Consider the following 25,176-nt stretch of genomic DNA (forward strand, 5'->3'; position numbering starts at 1 on the left):
GCTATTTAACCAAGAAGGAGAGTGATGGAGTGCTGCATCAGATGACCTGGCCTCCACAATCACCCGACCTCAACCCAGTTGAGATGGTTTGGGATGAGATGGACCGCAGAGTGAAGAAAAAGCAGCCAACAAGTGCTCAGCATATGTGGGAACTCCTTGGAAAAGCATTCCAGGTGAAGCTGGTTGAGAGAATGCAAAGCTGTCATCAAGGCAAAGGGTGGCGACTATGAAGAATCTCAAATATAAAATATATTTAGATTTTTTAGTTTTTTAATTTTTTTTAATCTAATTTATTTTGGGCAACAGACATATAAAAGAAATGGCACAATGTGGACCCAGAGGATATCACTTGAAAGTGTTAATTAAAACGCTTGTTTCCAAAGTGGTCCTCGATGGTAAAAACAATAATACATATAATGATTAAAAGACAAGACAAAATTACAAACAACCATAAATACATCAATTTATATTGACATCCTAAAAAGTGGCACTATTCATTGCACTTCTGCCTAACCTTAAAAATCAACCATATTCATTTCACATTAAAGAAATCTATTAGTTGCACGTCATACCYGTCCTTCAAATAAATACACCTGACCAGCAGTAGGGTGTACAAGGGGCAGTGGAGTGGTTTCCCTTACTTAGACAACCTTGTCCAAATGAAAAATGCTGCCTGATAATATTTATTTGCTTGATCGACAAAGGCTGTTCCATAGACAAATGCCTGTATGGAAAAACGTGTTCCTCACAGTACTGTTTACTCTTGGGATTTTACAAGACATAACACTAGCTCTGGTATTGTGAATGCGTTGGTTATAGACCATATCAATGTGGTTTTTCATGTAACCTGGGGCACGATCATTTAAGAAGTCAAACATATGATTACATTTAAGTTGGTCCACTCTGGACTCCAAAGGCAACAAGCCAACCTCCTGGAACTCCTGTACCCCTATGTGGGTCCTAGGAGGGACATTCAGCACATACCTGATCACATTATTTTTCATTTTTTCAGCTTTTTTGATAGCCCACTATACCTAGCAGAGCACGTATAAWCAAAATGACACTGAACTAAGGTTGAGACAAGCAGTTTCTTAACTTTAATGTTAAAATATCTAGTGTCACGATATAAACATTTCAATTTCTTTGCCATTTTAGAAAGAATTTTAGCAGCAATCTGATCTCCAGAAAGGGATTGATCTAGGGACACACCAAGATAAGATACACTTGTTTTAYATTCAATKTCCTTGCCTGCACKGTTTACCATTATCTTGTCAGCCCTAAGAAATCTATGTTTGTTCCAAATAAAATCAATTCACTTTTTCCCAAATGTAGTGACAATTTGTTGTCAGACAACCAATCTCTAACAAAATGCAATTCCTTACTCAGGGTCTCCTCTATGTAAACTGTATCCTTCCCTGATACCAGTATGGCTGAATCATCAGCATAAAGCAAGAGTTTGCACTTTACTGTATCTGGCATATCATTAACGTATATAAGAAATAAGAGAGGCCCTAAAATTGATCCCTGCGGTACTCCACAGGATATTTCTTTGGCCTCTGACAGAACATCACCAACATTACATACTTGTGTTCTGTTGGTCAGAAAATACCTAAACCAATTCACTGCTACATAATTTAGACCCATGCATTTCAGTTTCATCAGGAGAATATKATGTCCCACAGTGTCAAAAMCTTTCTGCAAGTCTAACATGACCATACCTGTACAGTTCCCCTTCTCACTTTCCTGCTTAATGTGGTCAAAAAGGTGGATAAGGCAAGTAACAGTGAAATGAGCTGCTCTAAAGCCAGATTGTAGTTCATAAAGAAGTTTGTGCTCAAGAAGGTATCCCMCAAGTTGATTAAAAACYAATCTCTCAACAACTTTGGATAAGGTGCTGAGGATTGYCACAGGCCTGTAGTTTCCTACATTTGTTTTACTGCTCCTCTTGTGGAGTGGAACCACCCGGGCTGTTTTGAGATCCTTTGGAAATGGACCACTACTAATAGAAAGGTTTACAATATGCGTTATCATTTTAGCAGTGACACAAGCACTATCCTTTATGAATCTTGCAGGAAGGTTATCCAGCCCAGTTGCTTTGTTTGTGCTCATTAAGCATAGTAGACTGGAAACGTTGTCCTCTGTTACCATACACAGCTCAAACAAATAATTTGTGATACCTTTGCTATGGTAAAAGTTGTTAATGAAAGACCATAGTGTCCAGAGCAGGTGGGTAACTTCTTAAAAAGAGATGAGGCTATAGTGGTAAAAAATGTGTTCAAATAATTTGCAACCTTTGCCTGGTCATAACAAAAAACATAATCAATATCCAGGCCAATACCACAGGATTTTACCTTATGGGGAGTTGAGCCAATGTCCTTTAACAATTCCCACAGTTTGAGGCTGATGTAAGTTGTCATTAACYGAGTCTATATAATGTTGGGATTTGGCCTTCTCCATTTTGTATCTTGTCTGGTTTCTACAGTGAATATAACCATCATAATCTTGTTGTAGATTTGTCCTTCTGAATCTGGCCAGGTACAGTGCCTTGCGAAAGTATTCACCCCCTTGGCATTTTTCCTAGGGGTGAATACATATGCACACACCCCTTTTCCATTTGTTATTTAAAATAAAAAAAGTAATTTTTTTTCCATTTCACTTCACCAATTTGGACTATTTTGTGTAAATCCATTACATGAAATCCAAATAAAAATACATTTAAATTACAGGTTGTAATGCAACAAAATAAAAACTACTCCAAGGAGATGAATACTTTTGCAAGGCACTGTAGCAATCCCTTTTTGTTATGAGGTCTAAGATCTCGGAAGTGATCCATTTCCCTGATCACTGTTTGATTCGAATTTATTTCATCGAATCAAGAGATTCGAGTGCAGACAGAAACAAATCTTTAAAAAGATACCAAGCTTGATCAACATCACAGTTTAGTATATGAGACCAATCCAAAATTCCAAGTACATCTACAAAACAATATTTGTAACACTTTTTTTGGTTGCTACATGATTCCATATGTGTTATTTCAAAGTTTTGATGTCTTGACTATTATTCTACAATGTAGGTGTGTCCACACTTTTGATTGGAACTGAATATATACAGTGCGTTCGGAAAGTATTCAGACCCCTTTGACTTTTTCCCCATTTTGTTACATTACAGCCTTTTTTTTTTAAATAATTAAATTGTTGTTGTTTTTCTCTCATTAATCTACACACAATACCCCATAGTGGCAAAGCAAAAACAGATTTTTTGAATTTTGTGAGAAAAAAAGTGAAATATSACATTTGCATAAGTGTTCAGAACATTTACTCAGTACTTTGTTAAAGCACCATTGGCAGCGATTACAGCCACGAGTCATCTTGGGTATGACATTTCAAGCTTGCCACACGTGTATTTGTGGAGTTTCTCCCCTTTCTTCTCAGCAGATCCTCTCAAACTTTGTCAGGTTGGATGGGGAGCGTCGCTACACAGCTATTTTCAAGTCTCTACAGAGATCTAAGATCGGGTTCAAGTCCAGGTTCTGGCTGSGCCACTCAAGGACCTTCAGAGACTTGTCCCGAAGCCACTTCTGCATTGCCTTGGCTGTATGCTTAGGGCCGTTGTCCTGTTGGAAGGTAAACCTTCTGAGATCAGTCTGAGATCCTGAGATCTCTGGAGCAGGTTTTCATCAGGGATCTCTCTGTACTTTGCTCTGTTCATCTTTCCCTTTATCCTGACTAGTCTCCCAGTCCCTGCCGCTGAAAAACATCCCCACAGCATGATGTTGCCACCACCATGCTTCACCGTAGGGATGGTGCCAGGATTCCTCCAGACATGACGCTTYACATTCAGGCCTAAGAGTTCAATCTTGGTTTCATCATACCAGAGCATCTTGTTTCTCATGGTCTGAGAGTCCTTTAGGTGCCTGTTGGCAAACTCCAAGAGGGCTGTCATGTGCCTTTTACTGAGGAGCTGCTTCCATCTGGCCACTCTACTTTAAAGGCCTGATTGTTGGAGTGCTGCAGAGATGGTTGTTCTAGAAGGTTCTCCCATCTCCACAGAGGAACTGGAGCTCTGGCAGGGTGACCATGGGTTTCTTGGTCACCTACCTGATCAAGGCCCTTCTCCCCCGATTGCTCAGTTTGTCCGGACAGGTGTGTGTGTGGCTTTCCAAATCCTGTCCAATCAATTGAATTTGCCACAGGTGGACTCCAATCAAGTTGTAGAAACATCTCAAGGATGATCAATGGAAACAGGATGCACCTGAGCTCAATTTCAAGTCTCATAGCAAAGAGTCTGAATACTTATGTAAATAATGTATTTCTGTTTTGTATTTGTCATAAATTTGCAGGAKAAATAAGGACAAAATGTAAGTTAATCCATTTCAGAATAAGGCTGTAATTGAACAAAATTTGAAAACATTTAACTGGTCTGAATACTTTCCGAATACACTGTATATTTACTTTATATTCATATGCTGATATTGCTAGATTTTCAATTTTTTWAATATATTTTTTCCATTTAGGATAATATGTGTATTGTTATTGTATTGATAGATATTACTACACTGTTGGAGCTAGAAATATAAGCATTTTGCTGCACTTGCGATAACATCTGCAAATAATAAACTTTGATTTGATTTGATTGGCCCTTTTTCCCCCCAACACTATTTTTAAAATTCAAGTCTGACAGTTACCTGCATGCAAAGTTAAGAGATACCTCCCCCTACCCACCAACACAGCATGAGTGACGTAATCTGGAATCGAATCGGAGGTAATCAAGCAAGACAGTTTCGATAACAAAGCGGACTGGGTAACTGGCAAGCGGCAGGGTGCGGCGCGGCTGTGAACTTTGTGAGCGATAGATCCAGTCTGGGRGACAGCAGGGGTGTTGTGGTGGTTGGGAGCTCAGCCTGGAGTAACTGCAGGGGGACAGGGCAGAACGGGGTCAATACCTGTGTGTTTGCTCGCAGGGTATCACAAACATTGAAGCCATTTACAGGTGATCTGGCAGTCCCCTCATGACCCCCATTCACACAGCGACACATTCCCCGGGAAAACACAAAGCGTTGCTTTCGCTCTGCACTGATAGGATGTTATCYGTTTGGTGGGAAAATTGGTTTTAGATTCCATTCATTGCAAAGGAGTTTCAAGTTATTTGCTCTATCTCTGCCTCAGTGAGGGGGTGGAATGCCAGTCACTCAATGAGATAGAGACATTCAAGTTTTCCTCTCAAAAGCTGCTGGGAAAATATCAATTAGCATTCAGTGTGATATTCCTACAATGACAAAGAATTTTTTTAATGAACAAAATGTTCTTGAGTGGTGATTGATATGAACTTCAGTAACGCTAGTATACATTCCACCTGGTATGTTCATTTTACGGTTTTAGTCAAGACTTATCACGCAGACAAACACATAGACTCACACACAGACACGTTGTACTGTGAGGCTTGTACATGATGTGAGTGATGGAGATGGATGTAGACAGACAGCAGTAGCTGGTCCTAGGGGGACCTGGGGTCATGGCCAGGGCGACGGGAGAATGCTGGGCCCTCAACCCCTCAGCCCTGGTGGTGACATGTCATTCATTAAATATGGCCTAACCACCACAACACAGTACACCCGTGGGGGCGCACGCACACACGCACTTTTTCACACACATCACTACATCACATCACACAACACACAACACACACACACACAGCACACACACACACACACACACACACACACACACACACACACACACACACACACACACACACACACACACACACCACACACACACACACACACACACACACACACACACACACACACACAAACACACCCACCCACCCTAAACAGCCCAGACCCAGCATCCCTCACTGCTCCCCCCTCAGGCTACAATATAGCTAGAGAATGAAGCTTCCCTTCCTTTCCCTACCTAAATCACCCTCTACCAACACCATTTCAATAATGTATGTCAGGCCAGGCAGCGAAGCCTGCTTGTAAATCAATCACATTACAGCACCAAGCACAACTTTGATGAGCTCCCTACATAGGCTACATTTACACAGGCAGCCGAATTCCGATATTTTTTTCCACTGATTTGTCTTTTGAACAATCACATCAGATCTTTTCACATCAGATCTTTTTCAGAGCTGATCTGATTCGTCAAAAGAACAATTAGTGAAAACTAAGATCAAAATTGGTCTGCCTGAAGTAAAGTGAAAAGTATCCAGTTGCACACTTCAATCTGTCTTAAATAATGCTTTGGAACCTTTGAAAGTGCAATGAGTCGATCATCATCACCATTTCAAACACAAAGTTTGTGTCCCAAATTACACCCTATTCATTATATGCATAGGGCTTTGGTCAAAAATAGGGCACAATATTTAGGAAAGGCTGTGATTTTGGACACAGTCTTAGGCTACCATCACAGGAGGCTGCTGAGGGGAGGATGGCGCATAATAATAGTTGGAGTGAATGGAATGGTATCAAACACATGGAAACCATGTGTTTCATGAGTTTGATACCATTCCATAGATTCCATTCCAACCATTGGTATGAGCCCGTCCTACCCAATTAAGGTGCCACCAACTTCCTGTGGCTACCATAGGTCAATGCCAGATTGGGTTGATATCATTGTTTAGCTACATGTTGAACCAAAGACCATGGTAATTAACAACTCATCCAGATCAGTGGCTATTAGCTACTACTTCCTCTTCATTCCTGGAGGAACACAGGGCAGCGTCCCAAAGGGCAACCTATTCCAAACACATTGCAAGGCTTTTGACTAGAGCCCTATAAGCCCCGGTCAAACTTAAAGCAGCATATAGGGAATAGGGTGCAATTCAGGACACAGCCCGGGTGTCATTGGCTATGACCTTAACCTCAAGGCACATGTACGCTAATGGATGTCATCCAAAACAATTAAAGATGGTTAAAACATATAGACCTTAATGGTTTGAGGGCCTCATTAAAACATTGCTTGATTAATTAGTAAATATATTAGAGTGATCTATTAATGCAATGAAAAGGTCACTGGCGATGAAGTACTAAGGGCCTACATCCTACATATTGGCCTTCAGAAGAGAGTCAACAAATATAATGCATATAACAATAGGAAAATATAATTGGGAAAGTAGCTGTACGATGCAAATAACTTAAAGCTGAGTTTACAAAGGCAGCCCAATTCTGATCTCTTGCCAAATTATTGACAAAAGAGCTGATCTGATTAGTCAAAAGACCAATTAGTGGAAAAATAATTAGAATTGACTGTCTGTGATAAATCAGCCTTAGTGGCATGGATAAGCTAATAATTAATCAGATATTATTATGGTTAGTATTCAATCAGTAATATGTGTCACTTGAATTAGTATACCCAGACCTATGAAACATTTGGGTAAAGCTCATGTCTTTAAGGAATACTCTATATATATATATTATTTCTTTGCTTGATTCAGCTAGTGCCATGCAGCTTATTAGTTTCTGATATATGATAATTTGATGATAATGGTTTATAATGATAGTATAATCGTAGTAGTGTTGATACCATCACCCCAAGGTGGTGAAGGTAGGAAACAACACTTCCGCTTCGCTGATCCTCAACACTGGGGGCCCACAAGGATGCGTGCTCAGACCCCTCCTGTACTCCCTGTTCACCCATGACTGCGTGGCCACGCACGCCTCCAACTCAATCATCAAGTTTGCAGACTACACAACAGTAGTAGGCCTGATTACCAATAATGACGAGACAGCCAACATCAACAAAACAAAGGAGCTAATCGTGGACTTCAGGAAAGAGCAGAGGGAGCACCCCCCTATCCACATCGACAGGACCACAGTGGAGAAGTTGGAAAGCTTCAAGCTCCTTGGCTTACACATCACTAACAAACTAAAATGGTCCACCCACACAGACAGTGTGGTGAAGAAGGCGCAACAACAGCTCTTCAACCTCAGGAGGCTGAAGAAAATTTGCATGGCACCTAAAACCCTCACAAACTTTTACAGATGCACAATTGAGAGCATCCTGTTGGGCTGTATCACTGCCTGGTACGGCAACTGCACTGCCTGCAACCACAGGGCTCTCCAGAGGGTGGTGTGGTCTGCCCAACACATCATCGGGGGCAAACTACCTGCCCTCCAGGACACCTACAGCACCCGATGTCACAGGAATGCCAAAAAGATTATCAAAGACAACAACCATCCGAGCCACTGCCTGTTCACACCAATATCATCCAGAAGGCGAGGTCAGTACAGGTGCATCAAAGCTGGGAACGAGAGACTGAAAAACAGCCTCTATCTCAAGGCCATCAGACTGTTAAATAGCCATCACTAGCACATTASAGGCTGCTGCCCTTTACACATAGACTTGAAATCACTGGCCACTTTAATACATGGAACACTAGTCACTTTAAAGTAATGGACTAGTTGACTGTAAGGTTGCAAGATTGGATCCCCCGAGCTGACAAGGTTAACGTCAGCTCGGYTCCCCCGAGCTGACYTTCTGCCTCGTTCAGGGGCAGAACGTTCCTAGGCCGTCATTGAAAATAAGAATGTGTTCTTAACTGACTTGCCTAGTTAAATAAAGATTAAATAAAGGTGTAAAAAAATAAAAAAATAAAAAAACGCCAAATCGGTGCCCAAAAATACCGATTTCAGATTGTTATGAAAACTTGAAATCGGCCTCTAGTGTCTACCCCCTCTTCATCTCTCTTGCTCTCTCTCTCTCCCTCTCTGTCTCCCCCCTCTTCATCTCGCTCTCTGTGTCTTTCCCTTCTCGTTTTGTGAGTGGTATTGAGCTGCAACTGAGCGGATAAAACTGAAGCACTCCCAGAAATGGCACTTCAAATACCTCAGTCAAATATTGACTATCGAAATTAAAATTATCAGATTTTCTTCAGAAGCAATTAGTCTCACAGTCCAACCACTAACGCTTTTTAGCCAGACATGCTCAAATAGATTTTCCTGAGGTATTAATCTACATCCTCAATGGACGAAGAAGGGACATCTCTGGATATGTGTTACCACCCTACCGACCGATGTTAAATTAATGGGCAAGGCATGTTCTGTATGTCTCTGGCACACATCCACATACACACACACACACACACACACACACACACACACACACACACACACACACACACACACACACACACACACACACACACACACACACACCTGCGCAAGTGAGGAGGCAGTCCCTGTGACAAACACTAATGTTAATGTGTGTGTGTTGTGGGAGACCGGTAATTGGACAGGACAGACGGTGTCCTGTACACACACACACACCGTCGCCACATGAATACAAAAGCAACCGGCTGATTTGCGGGGCATTCCTGGAGGGAACAACACCAAACTAATCATGCCATCCGTCACGACATGGATCAGCATTCTAATGAGATTCACATCATTAATCACAAACTCTATTGAATATGTCACGACTTCCTCCGAAGTCGGTCCCTCTCCTTGTTTGGGCGACGTTCGGCGGTCAACGTCACCAGTCTTCTAGCCATCGCTGATCCACCTTTCATTTTCCATTTATTTTGTCTTGTCTTCCCACATACCTGGTTTCAATTCCATCAATTACATGTTGTGTATTTAACCCTCTGTTCAACCCATGTCCTTGTCCGGTATTGTTTTTTGTAAGTGCTTGTGCACGTTATGTCTGGTGTGCGTCGGGTTTTGTACCCATTTATTGAGTGTTCTGGTTCGGGTGGATTTTATCATCAAACTGCGCCGTTGGAAACACAGTTTTTGCTCTCCTGCGTCTGACTTCTCTGCCACCAGTACGCACCCCTTACAGAATACCGGACCAAACTTATGGAGTCAGCAGGAGCAGGTACCCTGGTATAGGGTGGAGGAGCGCGTCCGGGAGCACGCAGCAATGCTCCACCATCTTGGCACCGCCATGGACCGCGTTGTCCAGACAATGGACCGCTGGGAGAGACAGGGAGTTCTTCCAGCGCCTCCACCAGCACAACRGGGGTCTCCACTATGCGCCCCTCCTTCTCCTGGTTTCAGTAGGATTCGTCTCTCCCTTCCCCAGGAATACAATGGGACGGCTGKGAACTGCCAGGGGTTCCTCTTGCAGCTGGACTTATACCTGGCAACCGTCCACCCGGCTCCTTCGGGKCGTGAGAGGGTGTCCACCCTCGTCTCGTGCCTCACCGGGAAAGCCCTGGAGTGGGCCAATGCCGTGTGGAGAGAGGAAGATGCGGTGTTGGACACGTTTGCGGAGTTCACCCGCCGCTTCCGGGGCAGTCTTCGACCACCCGCCCGAGGGTAGAGCAGCGGGTGAACGCCTATTCCATCTGAGGCAGGGGACGAGGAGCGCCCAGAAGTTCGCACTGTAGTTTTGGACCCTGGGTGCCAGCGCTGAATGGAACGACAGGGCCCTGATCGACCATTATCGCTGCAGTCTGCACGACGACYTCCGTCGGGAGTTGGCCTGCAGAGACACCACCCTCATGTTCGACCAGCTGGTGGACCTGTCCATCCAGCTGGATAACCTGCTGGCTGCCAGCGGACGTTCAGATCGGGGTCTGTTGGCTCCATRCCCCCGCACCCCCTCTCCGATACCCATGGAGCTGGGAGGGGCGGTGCGCAGGGAGACCGGAGGGGGTTCCAGCTCGTGCACCATCTGTGGCRGCAGAGGTCACACTGCCGGTCGGTGCCGGGTTGGTTCCTCTGGGTATCGAGGCAGCAGGCAGGGCGCTCTGGCGTCACCCCAGGTGAGCCGGCACCATTCTCACCCAGAGCCCTCTGTCGCACATATGTTTGTGTATGTCACTTTTTCTGAGTTTTCCCCGCATTCCCAGCATAAGGCGCTCATCGATTCAGGAGCGGCTGGGAATGTTATAGATGGATCGTTCGCCCATAGTTTAGGGTTCCCCATTGTTCCCGTGGCTGTGCCTTTCCCCGTTTTCGCCTTAGATAGTCGACCATTAYGGTCAGGGTTGATTAGGGAGGCCACCGCTCTCCTGGGCATGGTGACACAAGGAGAGAATTAGTCTCTTCCTTATTGACTCTCCTGCGTTTCCCGTGGTGCTAGGCCTATCCTGGTTAGTTTGTCAATTTGTCATGATTGAGTGTTCTGGTTCCCGGTGGGTTTTTATTATTTAACTGCGCCGTTGGAACCACAGTTTTTGCTCTCCTGCGTCTGATTTCTCTGCTGCCAGTACGCACCCCTTACAGAATATTTGATGTCAACTGCCAATATTGCCTTAATGTGCGCCAGACAAAAGTAATTTGATAGAAATGTTATGATATTCATCAAAGGCAACAGCTGAGGCCTCTTCAATCAATTGTTGCTTTACATTGTGGGAGTCAGGCGCAGGACAGCAGATATGAGTATATATAATAATATAAATATAAATATATATAAATATAAATATAAATATATATAAATATAAATATAAATATATAAATATATATAAATATATATAAATATAAATATAAATATAAAATATAAACTCAACATATAATAAATACAATACAAAAACAGAACCCACAATAACGGACCTTCCTACATAGAAACAATCACTCACAAACAAACATGGGAGAACAGAGGGTTAAATAATTAACAGGTAATTGGGGGATTGAAACCAGGTGTGTAAGACAAAGACAAAACAAATGGAAAATGAAAAGTGGATCGACGTCGACCACCGAACGCCGCCCAAACAAGGAGAGGGACCGACTTCTGCGGAGTTGTGACAGCCTGTGAATCCCCCTCAGAATTGAATGACCCTAAAGGTGTTTTTGCTGATGTGAAGATGGTACCTTATCAAGGAATGTGCTTGCCTTCCTCTGTGCGTATTCGTGTTATTGCATGCACGTCAGTATTTGTGTGTATATCAATCTTTTATTTATAGGGCTGCTATTTCGCTGCATGCAAAAACGGTTTGGCTCGTCAAGTGTGTAAAGATAACAAGATGTCGTGGCATTGCAGTATTGTTTGTCTCAACATTGACTGATTGGTTGACTGACAGACAATACAAACCAAACTATCCTTTACCCGTGCCACACACTCGCACGCACACGCGCACACACAAACACACAAAACCATCCATCATGCTTCCTAATCGCATCACCCTCTATGATCCAAGTGACAACGTCTCTCCATTATCCAAACAAGGTAGAATAGGCTACCTGCATCTGCCACATTTCTGCAACACATTTAAAAAACGCACACACACACAAACACACACGTTCATGTAGGTACACAAACACACACCCATGAGATTCAACCTGCTCTACTTGCTCTCCTGTTTATTCTGACAGTTTTGTACCTGTCTCAATGCATGACAACACAGTTAGAAGGAACACACTGGGCAGGATAATAAACTAAGCCAGTCTAATTAATCTGAGTAATCTTCACTGTTTACCTCACTCCACTCCTATACAACCATTCCTACAGCCCTGGGCCCCAGCCAAGACAAGATGCTCCCCAGAGAGAATAGTTCCTAATGGGGAATGCTATCTGTGTGACACAGAGAGGAGAGTTCCTAGCTGTGTTTGAATACCCATAATAATATACTGTATATACTGTATACTACATACTTAATTATATATACTACATACTATGTAGTATATACCAGAGGTGGGACCAAGTCATTGTTTTACAAGTCACAAGTAAGTCTCAAGTCTTAGCACTCAAGTCCCAATTCAAGTCCCAAGTCAAGACAGGCCAGTCCGAGTCAAGTCTCAAGTCAAGACAGGCCAGTCCGAGTCAAGTCTCAAGTCAAGACCAACAAGTATCAAGTCAAGTCTCAAGTCCTAAACTTTGAGTTTCGAGTACTAAACAAGTCATAATGAGCTCTTCACCAAATGTAAAACCATTTCATATTTTTAACAAGAGTAATAGGTAGTATATTGCAATTACGTAAATCATGTATGCTTTTAAAAATATATTTATTACTTTCCAAATAAACTTTATATTTCCATGGAAGTACATGGGTAGCCATAAGAAAAGATCGCTTTCTTACTACATCGCCTATCGGGCGATGTAGGCTTGTACACATTCGCACACACAACACACACACACACACACACACACACACACACACACACACACACACACACACACACCACACACACACACACACACACACACACACACACACACACACACACACACACACACACACACACACACACACACACACACACACACACACACACAATGTGTGTGTGGTTACAGTAGGCTAACATATATCAAAGGCTTTAGGAATAGCAGTAACATCAGGCAAGGATTTAGGCTACCAACTGCTTAGCCATTCGTAGCTCAATCTTGGGTGCAATGATTATGTTCCCGCACTGACTGACTGTGTGGAGTCTCATTGATTTAACATTAAGTTAGCCAACATGCTACACTGGCAAAGGTATGAATGATATAGCTGTCGGCTATATTAGCCATGACTTACCGTTCTTTGTGCAGCTTCAAATGTCAAACAAAGTTGGAAGTTGTTGCGCCTCTGTCTGTCATTTTGTTCCTGCATGTTTTGCAAGTTGCAATATGTTTTTTGTTGATACAGCGTAGTCTTTATATCCGAAAATAATAATATGGGATATAATCTTTCCAAGGGCTCCATCTGAATCCACTCGCCAACGTTCCTCTGCACTGCCACGCGCAACTTATTCTGAGCTGGCACAATTTTATTGGCTGCTGTACGATTCAAACTGTAATCCGTTAAATTAAGAGTTGATGCGCTGCACACTTTTTTTAARAGCATATTTTTTATATATTTGGGTTTGGGGAGGGTATCAAGTCAGTTCGAGTCAAAAGCTAAAGTCCAAGTTAAGTCACGAGTCATTGGTGTTAAAGTCATAGTCGAGTTGCAAGTCATCATATTTGTGACTCAAGTCTGACTTGAGTCCAAGTTATGTGACTCGAGTCCACACCTCTGCTATATACCTTATACTATTAATTAATTTTAGTATACTGTAAAAGAACGGTATCCTTTCAGTTGAGTGTACGAGCGCTTCACCCGTCTACCGGAAGTTGATGCTGTTGCTATGCAACTTCTTGCTAGCTTGATGGCATAGCTAACAAATTACTAGCTAGACATCTTATAACTTCATTAACAATGTCCACTGAGAACGCACAACAATTATACCGCTTAGCTAAGCTAAGAATAATGTGAATAATCAAGTCAATAAACGTTTGGTAGTTAGTTAGATAGCATATAGTTAATATTCTGGCAAGTTCCATCTATTAGTAGCCAACTAAAGTTAGGTAGCTAGCTAACATACCGATACAACTGCTAAAACTATATGCTATGCGGTTCGTATGGCTAGTGTAGCTAACAAATTGTCAGCCAACATAATGTGTAATGTGACTTATTTGAAAAGTCATTACTTTATTACATAGCTCAACATTTTCTTAACATTTGTTATAATTAGTTAAAGCAATGAATTTGTCGGACTTCGGTTGCATATTTTCCTCAATTTTCTTCTAATTTCTTCTAAATGTTGTGAAGCCACTCCAATTTTCTGAAGAATTGCATTATGGGCCCTAAAAGCACAAAAKATTGTGTCAACTGCTTGTATACTTCGTATTTTGGCGAATGTAGTACGACACCTGGGAACTTTTGGCATACTAACCACATCCATACTATAACCAATAAGAATACTACATACTAAATGTACATCACAAATAGTACAGTTAGTGCGGTTAGCATGAGTATTTGAACACAGCTATTGTTTGTAGGAATGCTACTTTTCAAACTGATCAAGGCTATCTCTATCAGCCTTGCAGTGGTAGGCTGGTAAGGCCTGGATGGTAACAATATATCGGTAAACGGCCTCTAAATTAATTCTACATATGTAAAACTAAGATCGCTTCTAACCATCAAACAGGCAAAGCATCAATAAAGGACTAAGATTGAATCCTACTACACTGGCTCTGACGCTCGTGGGATGTCGCAGGGCTTGAAAACTATTACGGACTACAAAGGGAAAACCAGCCGTGATTTGCCCAGTGACGCGAGCCTACCAGACGAGCTAAATGCCTTTTATGCTCGCTTTGAGGCAACAATACTGGAGCATGTATGAGAGCACCAGCTGTTCCGGATGACTGTGTGATCACGCTCTGTTTCAAACAGACCACTATAGTCCCTGTGCCCAAGAAAGCAAAGGTAACCTGCCTAAATGATTACCGCCCCATAGCACTCACGTCAGTAGCCATGAAGTGCTTTGAAAGGCTGGTCATGGCTCACATCAACASCATKATGCCGGAAACCCTAGACCCACTCCAATTTGCATCCGTCCCAACAGATCCACTGATGACGCAATCTCAATCGCTTTCCACACTGCCCTTTCCCATCTGGACAAAATGAACACCTATGTGAGAATACTGTTCATTGACTACAGCTCAGCGTTCAACACCATAGCGCCCACACAGCTCATCACTAAGCTAAGAACCCTGGGACTAAACACCCCCCTCTGCAACTGGATTATGGACATCCTGACGGGCTGCCCCCAGGTGGTAAGGGTAGGCAACACATCTGCCACGCTGACCCTCAAAACTGGGGCCCCTCAGGGGTGCGCGCTTAGTCCCATCCTGTTCTCGCTGTTCACCCATGACTGCGTGGCCAAGCAAGACTCCAACACCATCATTAAGTTTGCTGACGACACAACAGTGGTAGGCTTGATCACTGACAACAATGAGACAGCCTACAGGGAGAAGGTCAGAGACCTGGCAGTGTAGAGCCAGGACAACAACCTCTCCCTCAATGTGAGCAAGACAAAGGAGCTGATCGTGGAATATAGGAAAAGGAGGGTCGAACAGGCCCCCATTAACATCGACGGGGCTGAAGTGGAGCGGGTCGAGTGTTTGAAGTTCCTTGGTGTCCACATCACCAACGAACTATCATGGTCCAAACACACCATGAGAAGAGGGCACGACAACACCTTTTCCACCTCAAGATTTGGCATGGGTCCTGAGATCCTCAAAAGGTTCTACAGCTGCAACATCGAGAGCATCCTGACTGGTTGCGTCACTGCCTGGTATGGCAATTGCTCTGCCTCTGACCGCAAGGCACTACAGAGGGTAGTGCGTACGGCCCAGTACATCACTGGGGTTAAGCTGCCTGCCATCCAGGACCTCTATACCAGGCGGTGTCAGAGGAAGGCCCTAAAAATGGTCAAAGACCCCAGCCAACCCAGTTATAGACTGTTCTCTCTACTACCGCATGGCAAGCGGTACCGGAGTGCCAAGTCAAGGACAAAAAGGCTTCTCAACAGTTTTTACCCCCAAGCCATAAGACTCCTGAACAGGTAATCAAATGGCTACCCGGACTATTTGCATTGTGTGCCCCCCCCCAACCCCATTTTTACGCTGCTGCTACTCTCTGTTTATCATATATGCATAGTCACTTTAACTATACATTCATGTACATACTACCTCAATTGGGCCGACCAACCAGTGCTCCCGCACATTGGCTAACCGGGCTATCTGCATTGTGTTAGAGCCTGTAAGTTAGCATTTCACGTGACAAATAAACTTTGATTTGATTTGACTACATGGAACTCTATTCCACATCAGGTATCTGATGCAAGCAGTAGAATCATATTTAAAAATACACCTTCTGGAACAACGGGGACTGTGAAGAGACACACGCAAAGGTACAGACACATGCATACGCATACATTGTGATATTGTTGTATGGTGGTATTAAATTTTGTTTTGTAGTTATGCAGTGGTGTAATAAAATGTATGTTATATGATGTTCTGTTTTATCTTTTGTTTTATATGTAATGTAAGTGCTTTAAGTTTGGTCCCCAGGAAGTGTAACTGCTGCCTTGGCAGAGATAGAGGGGAAGGAGGGAGAGGAGAGGAGGGGAGGGAGACCCTGCCAGCCAAAGCCCTTTTGGCTTCCCGGTTGGTCCGATCTGTGATCAGCAATCACAAGCAAAGCTTTGTTCCCTCTCCCGGTGGCCTCTAATGCCCCCACACAGTTCCTCAACAGTACCAGAGGACAAACTGTTCAGCCACTGAATACATATCAGCAAGAAAATAGTTGCTGGAGAAAAAGAAGCTGGCACCAGTTCAGCCAGATAAGAGAAGGAGGAGAATTGCAAGGACGTTGGGAGAGGGAGGAGAGGAAGAAAAGTCACGCAGAGATACCAATCTGCGAGGTTGCTTTAGTTATGGAAATGAAGACAGTCGAATGGTGTCACAGCCGGCAAGCACACACAAACATAAACTGTTAAATAGAAAGTGTGACCGAAAAACCCCAGAAACCCCTAAACTGCTGTCAGATCTGTAGTGAAAAGTGTGTGAATGCCCCCAGTACACACCATCTCTCTTTGCTTGTTACCTTCAAACACTTGCAGGTGTGCCAAAACACCCGTATTCAAGCTGCCACCAGGAGTTCAGCACTTATTTCTAACAGTTCACTGTGAACATATACACATCAAACCAAGTCAGTCTTGTCATTTCCTTATTTGTCTAAGAGTAATATGCTCTGAGCGTAGCAGATACACACAGCAAAATATTTGTCATTGTTTTGATCATACACTCTTAGAAAAAGGTGCTATCTAGAACCTTTTGGTTCCAGGTAGAACCCTTTTGGGTTCCATGTAGAACCCTTTTCACAGCGGTAGAACCCTTTCCAAAAAAGGATCCTATGGGGACAGATGAATAACCCTTTTGGAACCCTTCTTTCTAAGAGTGTACAGTAGAGGCTATAGGCTGAACATACAGGAGTAAGCTGAAGGGTTTTAAGACAGCTCATCTCAGACTCAATCACAGATTGGTTGATGAACTGCTGAGAGACCCATCACTAGTGGTGGCTACTCCTGTGGATTGAGCCACATTTCAATCCATCCACAAAGCTAATGGCATCTTAACCTGTTTATAGGCCAAGCTGAGCCTGAAAGAGACTCAATAGATGATTGAGGGCAACATACCTGTCAAGATATTCTAGATAAGGACTAAACTATATACAGTAATATGACTCATTTATTTGGTGGTAGTCTTGGACACAGTACTGGAAATCTAAGTATACATAACTCATGAATGTTATGCTTTGGGTTCCATAGAAGCTGGAGGGCCTCCAAACCGTTCGTGGACAGCATAATGTATGCATAATTGTTATAATAACTTGTTTTGATTTGATGGTGTGAAATTCCGGTGGAGGCGAAACAGTGGTTAATGCTATAGGGTTATCACCCTGCCAATTTACCCTGAAGGACCCATCAAATCATATCATAGTACTGATGCCAACAAAGCCTATAATATAGGTTTTAAAATGAATTAAATTATAAATGTAAAGTTTAAACATGATCCAATCACACACACATACAGTAGGACCATATGCAGGCCATACAGAGTATGAAGCCTTGGTTTTAGTTGAGCAGGCCTCAGCCCTATGGGACAATAGGAATATGTCATGTATAAAGCCAAGCTGTCGAAACTAGTCTGATTAATTGATATGTCTTTACAGGAGCAATGATATACTACTCCTGTCAGAGCGGGTGATGTGTGTTCCCTTTATTTTGTGGCTTTCTCTCAACAGAACCACTACAGGTCAAATTACAGCCGTACGTAATTGAACGTTTGTATTTCTGTCTGCTAAAGTAATGAAGTGGCCAGCGGACCATGGCACAAACCTATGTTCCCTGTGGAAAAACGTTCAGTTTTGTGTCAGCGGTGTGATGCAGTGTTCTACCCAGACCTCTCTGAGGAAGGGAGAGCTGATGGACTCCCCCACTAGGGAGTTGGACCAGAAATCCAGATGTGGACCAGAGTTYGCTACATGAAGCTCCCCGTCCATATAATCATATTCATTAGGATCTAAGATCAGCACTAGCAAACATGTCGAAATGAAGTAGGACCCACACACACGATTGCTCCTATACCTTTCATTAGGCTAGTAAATACACAATGTTTCAAATCACATGTGGATCTTCGTCTTGGATCATTACTATTTTTCTAAAACTGGCCCTTCTGACTCTGGTCTGAGTGTATCACCATCATCACAAGCAAATGGCTAGGCAGGCTAATCAAATCCAGAACAATCCAATTAAAGCTAATGTGACTGTCAGCCCCTGGAACTGGTTAATTATTTGAAGTGTCCCTTGAGACAGAAACAGAATCACGTTTATTGAGACAGAGTGCAACTTGAGACAGGAGCACATGGGGGGAGTCTGAGAGGCAGAAAGAATTAACTCTTGACCAATCAGATTGACGCAAATGCACACGGCAGAGGTAAACCACAGAAGGGTCCTTTTCTCCGTAGTTTTTGGCTAGAAGGAACAGCGAAAGAGAAGTCTGATTTTCGCCAAGATAAAACAGATTCTGTCACAAAAAGTGAGTGTTTTACATTGATCTTTGGAAGGTTGCGTGGAAACATCTGTAATTGCTATTTGAAGTGGGGAAAATAGCATACCGATGTCACGGCAGACCGGAGGGCTCAAGCAAAGTTGATAAAAACTACATTCAAAAGTTTGTTGTTTTATGAAATTAAGTATTTCAAATGTCATGGTATATCCTTGTAGTTAACAATGTCACAAGGATAATCTAATAAAATGTATAACAAAGCTTTTAAATTCTCAAAATAGAACCCACATTTTTTTTCCAAAGATGAACACTCACTCAAGTAAGTTATCAAATACTAAGATCCATTCAGATATCCGGATATTTGATTAATCGTGGCKATCCCTAGTGTGTGTGTGTGTGTACATATAWATATATAGGCCTACAGTATATATGAGGATCTCCTCATGTGGTTGGAAATTACAGATGTACAGCATTATTCCATAGTGTCATCACACGTCTTTAAAAGGTATGCTCCGTATACAGAGAAAAGACTCTCCTGTTGTATTTGATATGCTGTTGTAATCAGTGATAAAGAGTGATTTAATGGTTGTGTGCATTAGAGAGAGAACAGTAAATGTCTTTGCTTTCCGCACCAATAGATCCACAGACGATGCAATCGCCATAGCACTGCACACTGCCCTATCCCATCTGGACAAGAGGAATACCTATGTAAGAATGCTGTTCATTGACTATAGTTCAGCATTCAACACCATAGTACCCTCCAAGCTCATCATTATGCTCGAGGCCCTGGATCTGAACCCCACCCTGTGCAACTTGGTCCTGGACTTCCTGACGGGGCGCCCCCCAGGTGGTGAAGTTAGGAAACAACACCTCTACTTCGCTGATCCTCAACACAGGGGCCCCACAAGGGTGCTCAGTCCCCTCCGATACTCCCTGTTCACTCATGACTGTGTGGCTAAGAACGCCTCCAACTCAATCATCAAGTTTGCAGACGACACAACAGTAGTAGGCCTGATTACCAACGATGACTAGACAAGCTACAGGGAGGAGGTCAGGGCCCTGGGAGTGTGGTGCCAGGAAAATAACCTCTCACTCAATGTCGACAAAACAAAGGAGCTGATCGTGGACTTCAGGAAACAGCAGAGGGAGCACCCCCCTATCCACATCGACGGGACCGCAGTGGAGTAGGTGGAAAGACTCAAGTTCCTCGGCGTACACATCACTGACGATCTGAAATGGTCCACCCACACAGACAGTGTGGTGAAGAAGGCGCAACAGGAGGCTGAAGAAATTTGGATTGGCACCTAAATCCCTCACAAACTTTTACAGATGCACAATTGAGAGCATCCTTTTGGGCTGTATCACCGCCTGGTATGGCAACTGCACCACCCGCAACCGCAGGGCTCTTCAGAGGGTCTTCCCAACCCATCACCGGGGGCAAACTACCTGCCCTCTAMGGCACCTACAGCAGCCGATGTCACATGAAGGCCAAAAAGATCATCAAGGATTACAAACACCTGAGCTACTMCCTGTTCACCCCAATGTATTCAGAAGGCGAGGTCAGTACAGGTGAATCAAAAATGGGACTTAGAGACTGAAAAACAGCTTCTYTCTCAAGGCCATCAGACTGTTAGATAGCCATCACTAGGCGGCTTCCACCGAGTTACGTAACCCTGCACCTTAGAGGCTGCTACCCTATATACATAGACTTCACTGGCCACTAATATAATGGAACATTAGTCACTTTAATAATGTTTACATATTTTTGCTTTACTGATCTCATATGTATATACTGTATTKTATTCTACTGTATTTTCGTCTATGCTACATCCAGCATTGCTCATCCTAATATTTATATATTCCTTCATTTCATTCTTTTACTTTTAGGTTTGTGTCTATTGTGTGTACAGTACTGTTGTGAATTGTAAGATATTACTGCACTGTTGGAGCTAGAAACCCAAGTATTTCGCTACACCCGCAATAACATCTGCTAAACATGTGTATGTGACCAATAAAATGTGATTTGATGTGACAAGCACAGTATGCTTGATTAGTGGGCAAGATAAATAATCTCTCAGCGACTGTCCTCCTACGCTCCTTTGAGACCCCTCTTTCAAAGTAACTGAGATGTCTTCTTCGAATTGCTTAATTAAGTCGGAAAACCACACCTGTGTGGAAGCACCTCCCTCATTTCATTTTACATTTAAGTCATTTAGCTGACGCTCTTATCCAGAGCGACTTACAAATTGGAAAGTTCATACATATTCATCCTGGTCCCCCCGTGGGGAATGAACCCACAACCCTGGCGTTGCAAGRGCCATGCTCTACCAACTGAGCCACACGGGACCACAATTTCCTCAAGTGTTTCCTTTATTTTGTCAGTTACCTGTATGTATTGTACTTTACAGAGTATTTTACAACTGCACATACAGCATAAGTGAGCTACAAAACAGGAAGGGTATGGAAACAGGTTAAAATAATATGCTCACAATGATGGATAGTTTTGGAGGGATGAACGAGTATAAGAAAGGTTTGGTGGGCAAAGCTACATATTCCTGCTCATTATGTTGGTCCTAATACAATTCATCTTCAATGGTCTAATCTTTGTGCATATCCCAACCCAAAATTACAAACGTTATTCAAAATGGAACACTATTTTTATCCTCACCCATTCCATAACTGCTCGGATTGGCCCCTAAACCTGTTGAAGGATTGTCCCCTAAAGCATGTTGAAGGATTGGCCCCTAAAACCTGTTGAAGGATTGACCCCTAAACCTGTTTGAAGGATTGGTCCTTACAGAATGTTGAAGGACTGGCCCCTAAAGCATGTTGAAAGATTGGCCCCTAAAGCCTTTTGAAGGATTGGCCCCTAAACCTGTTGAAGGATTGGACCCTAAAGCCTGTTGAAGGATTAGCCCCTAAACCTGCTGAAGGATTGAACCCTAAAGAATTTTGAAGGATTGGCCCCTATAGCCTGTTGAAGGATTGGACCCCTAAAATCTGTTGAAGGATTGCCCCCAAAAGCCTGCTGAAGGATTGGCCCCTAAAGCATGTTGAGGGGAAAAGGCCATGTCTCTACAGCTGGCATCTTGCAGAATGAGCCATTGCTATTGCTACACTAACCAAAAGGATACTGGCTACAGATTAAAGGGAAATTGAGAAAGTGGTTGCTTTTTTTTTACATTTTCAAAAGGCATAAGCAGCCTTTGTAGTAGCAAATATGGAAATACACAGACGGGTTGTTTGTAGCATAGCCATGAGTATTAGCATACCTGCTACGTTTGTCTTTTTCAACTTCTGTGATATTTAGGAAAAGCAGATTAGTTTGTTATGAGGCAGAGAACGATGTGCCTAAGGACGTTTTTAGCGATATTAAACATATGGGAATAAATTAATGAATGAGTGTTTTCTCTGTCTGCAAAAAAGCATCTGCTAGGCCCTGAGAGTGTTACAGCACCAGCCCTCTGTCTGCAGAAAGGCGGCTGCTAGGCCCTGAGAGTGTTACAGCACCAGCCCTCTGTCTGCAGAAAGGCGGCTGCTAGGCCCCGAGAGTGTTACAGCACCAGCCCTCTGAGTTATAGACCAGCCTGAGTTAAAGATGAGCCTGAGTTACAGATTAGCCTGAGTTACATACCAGCCTGAGTTACAGACCAGCCTGAGTTACAGACCAGCCTGAGTTACAGTCGGTGTGATRATTTCCATTCTGTGACTGTCGACATTTCCTTATATCCACACGCTACTCACTCTCATGAGCTTTCTGAAGGGGAGCAAAATGGATGTCCCGTGATGATGATTCATTAAACAAGTGAATCAAACATGTACAGTGGGTTTGTAGCTGAGGCAGGCCGACAGTAAAAAGTCCCAGTGTCACGGGGAGTTAAAAGGTGAGCGTGTCGTGGCCCCTTCGCATGCATATTTCATGAACACAGGACCAAAACAAAATATGAAATTTTTGCATAATGCAGCGATATCACTGGAACCGTGTCTATGGGAGATGGAACGCCTTTGGATCAGCGGTGTTAAGGAGAAAGGGGACAACTGGCATCGCACACGAGAGAGATGACATTCCGCAGACACTAATGCTTTTAGGAGGATGTACAAATGGGACAACAGCTAGCCTCGCTGTGGCCCCCTAATAATGACCGTGCCCCTTAAATAAATAKATTTCTAAAATGCAACACCAACAGAGGAATGGTCGGAAATAAAATACAAAAGCGCAATCCTCAGACTAAGGGGACATGGGAGTAATGCATGCAGGCACAAATATTGCCCCAGTGCTGTTATTATTGTAGTTGTCTTAGTTAGCCCCCATGGGTGCCGTATAAAGGGCTAGGTTGTATGTATTATTGTACAGCTCAGTACCATTCTGCGCTGATTGGTTGGTTCATTAACACTAAGACAGCATGAACATAAAAGTTGGGGCTTGTTGAGTAATGTCAGTGAACCCCGTTCACTGTGGGGGCGAGAATGTTGCTGACACTATGGTTTTGACTCTGCGGCAGCAGATTCCCTCAAGTGAAATTACATGTAGCACAGGTTCGGCTTTATTTCAATCGAACCAGCCATTCATAATGTATGGGATAACATGTGACTTCTTGTAACATCCCAGAAGACCAAAATCCTCTGTGTACTGTCGAATTGACCGATGCCTGTACAGTGTAATCTAATATAAACAGCTGCAACATCATTTCTACATCACATATACAGTACATCATCAAACACAATTACAGTTGTCGTTTTTCAACCACTCCACAAATTTCTTGTTAACAAACTATAGTTTTGGCAAGTCYGTTAGGACATCTACTTTGTGTATGACACAAGTCATTTTTCCAACAATTGTTTACAGACAAATTATTTCACTTATTATTCACTGTATCACAATTCCAGTGGGTCAGAAGTTTACATACACTAAGTTGACTGTGCCTTTAAACAGCTTGGAAAATTCCAGAAAATTATGTCATGTCTTCAGAAGCTTCTGATAAGCTAATTGACATAATTTGAGTCATTTGGATGTGTACCTGTGGATGTATTTCAAGGCCTACCTTCAAAGTCAGTGCCTCTTTGCTTGACATCATGGGAAAATCAAAAGAAATCAGCCAAGACATCAGAAAAACAATTGTAGACCTCCACAAGTCTGGTTCATCCTTGGGAGCAATTTCCAAACGCCTGAAGGTAATACATTCATCTGTACAAACAATAGTACAAACACCATGGGACCACGCAGCCGTCATACCGCTCAGGAAGGAGACGCATTCTGTCTAATAGAAGTGAACGTACTTTGGTCCGAAGAGTGCAAATCAATCCCAGAACAACAGAACAGGACCTTGTGATGCTGGAGGAAACAGGTACAAAAGTATCTATATCCACAGTAAAACGAGTTCTTTATCGACATAACCTGAAAGGCCGCAAGGAAGAAGCCACTGCTCCAAAACTGCCACAAAAAAGCCAGACTACGGTTTGCAACTGCACATGGGAACAAAGATCGTACTTTTTGGAGAAATGTCCTCTCATCTGATGAAACAAAAATAGAACTGATTGGCTATAATGACCATCGTTATGTTTGGAGGAAAAATGYGGAGGAACACCTCCCCGAGAAACACCATCCCAACCGTGAAGCACGGGGGTGGCAGCATCATGTTGTGGGGGTGCTTTGCTGCAGGAAGGACTGGTGCACTTCACAAAATTGATGGCATCATGAGGAAGGACAATCATGTGGATATATTGAAGCAACATCTCAAGACATCAGTCAGGAAGTTAAAGCTTGGTCGCAAATGGGTCTTCCAAATGGACAAAACCCCAAGCATACTTCCAAAGTTGTGGCAAAATGGCTGTTGTGGCAAAATGGCTTAAGGACAACAATGTCAAGGTGTTGGAGTGGCCATCACAAAGCCCTGACCTCAATCTTACAGAAAAT

Source organism: Salvelinus sp. IW2-2015, linkage group LG30 (genome assembly GCF_002910315.2).
Source record: "Salvelinus sp. IW2-2015 linkage group LG30, ASM291031v2, whole genome shotgun sequence".
Taxonomy (NCBI): domain Eukaryota; kingdom Metazoa; phylum Chordata; class Actinopteri; order Salmoniformes; family Salmonidae; genus Salvelinus; species Salvelinus sp. IW2-2015.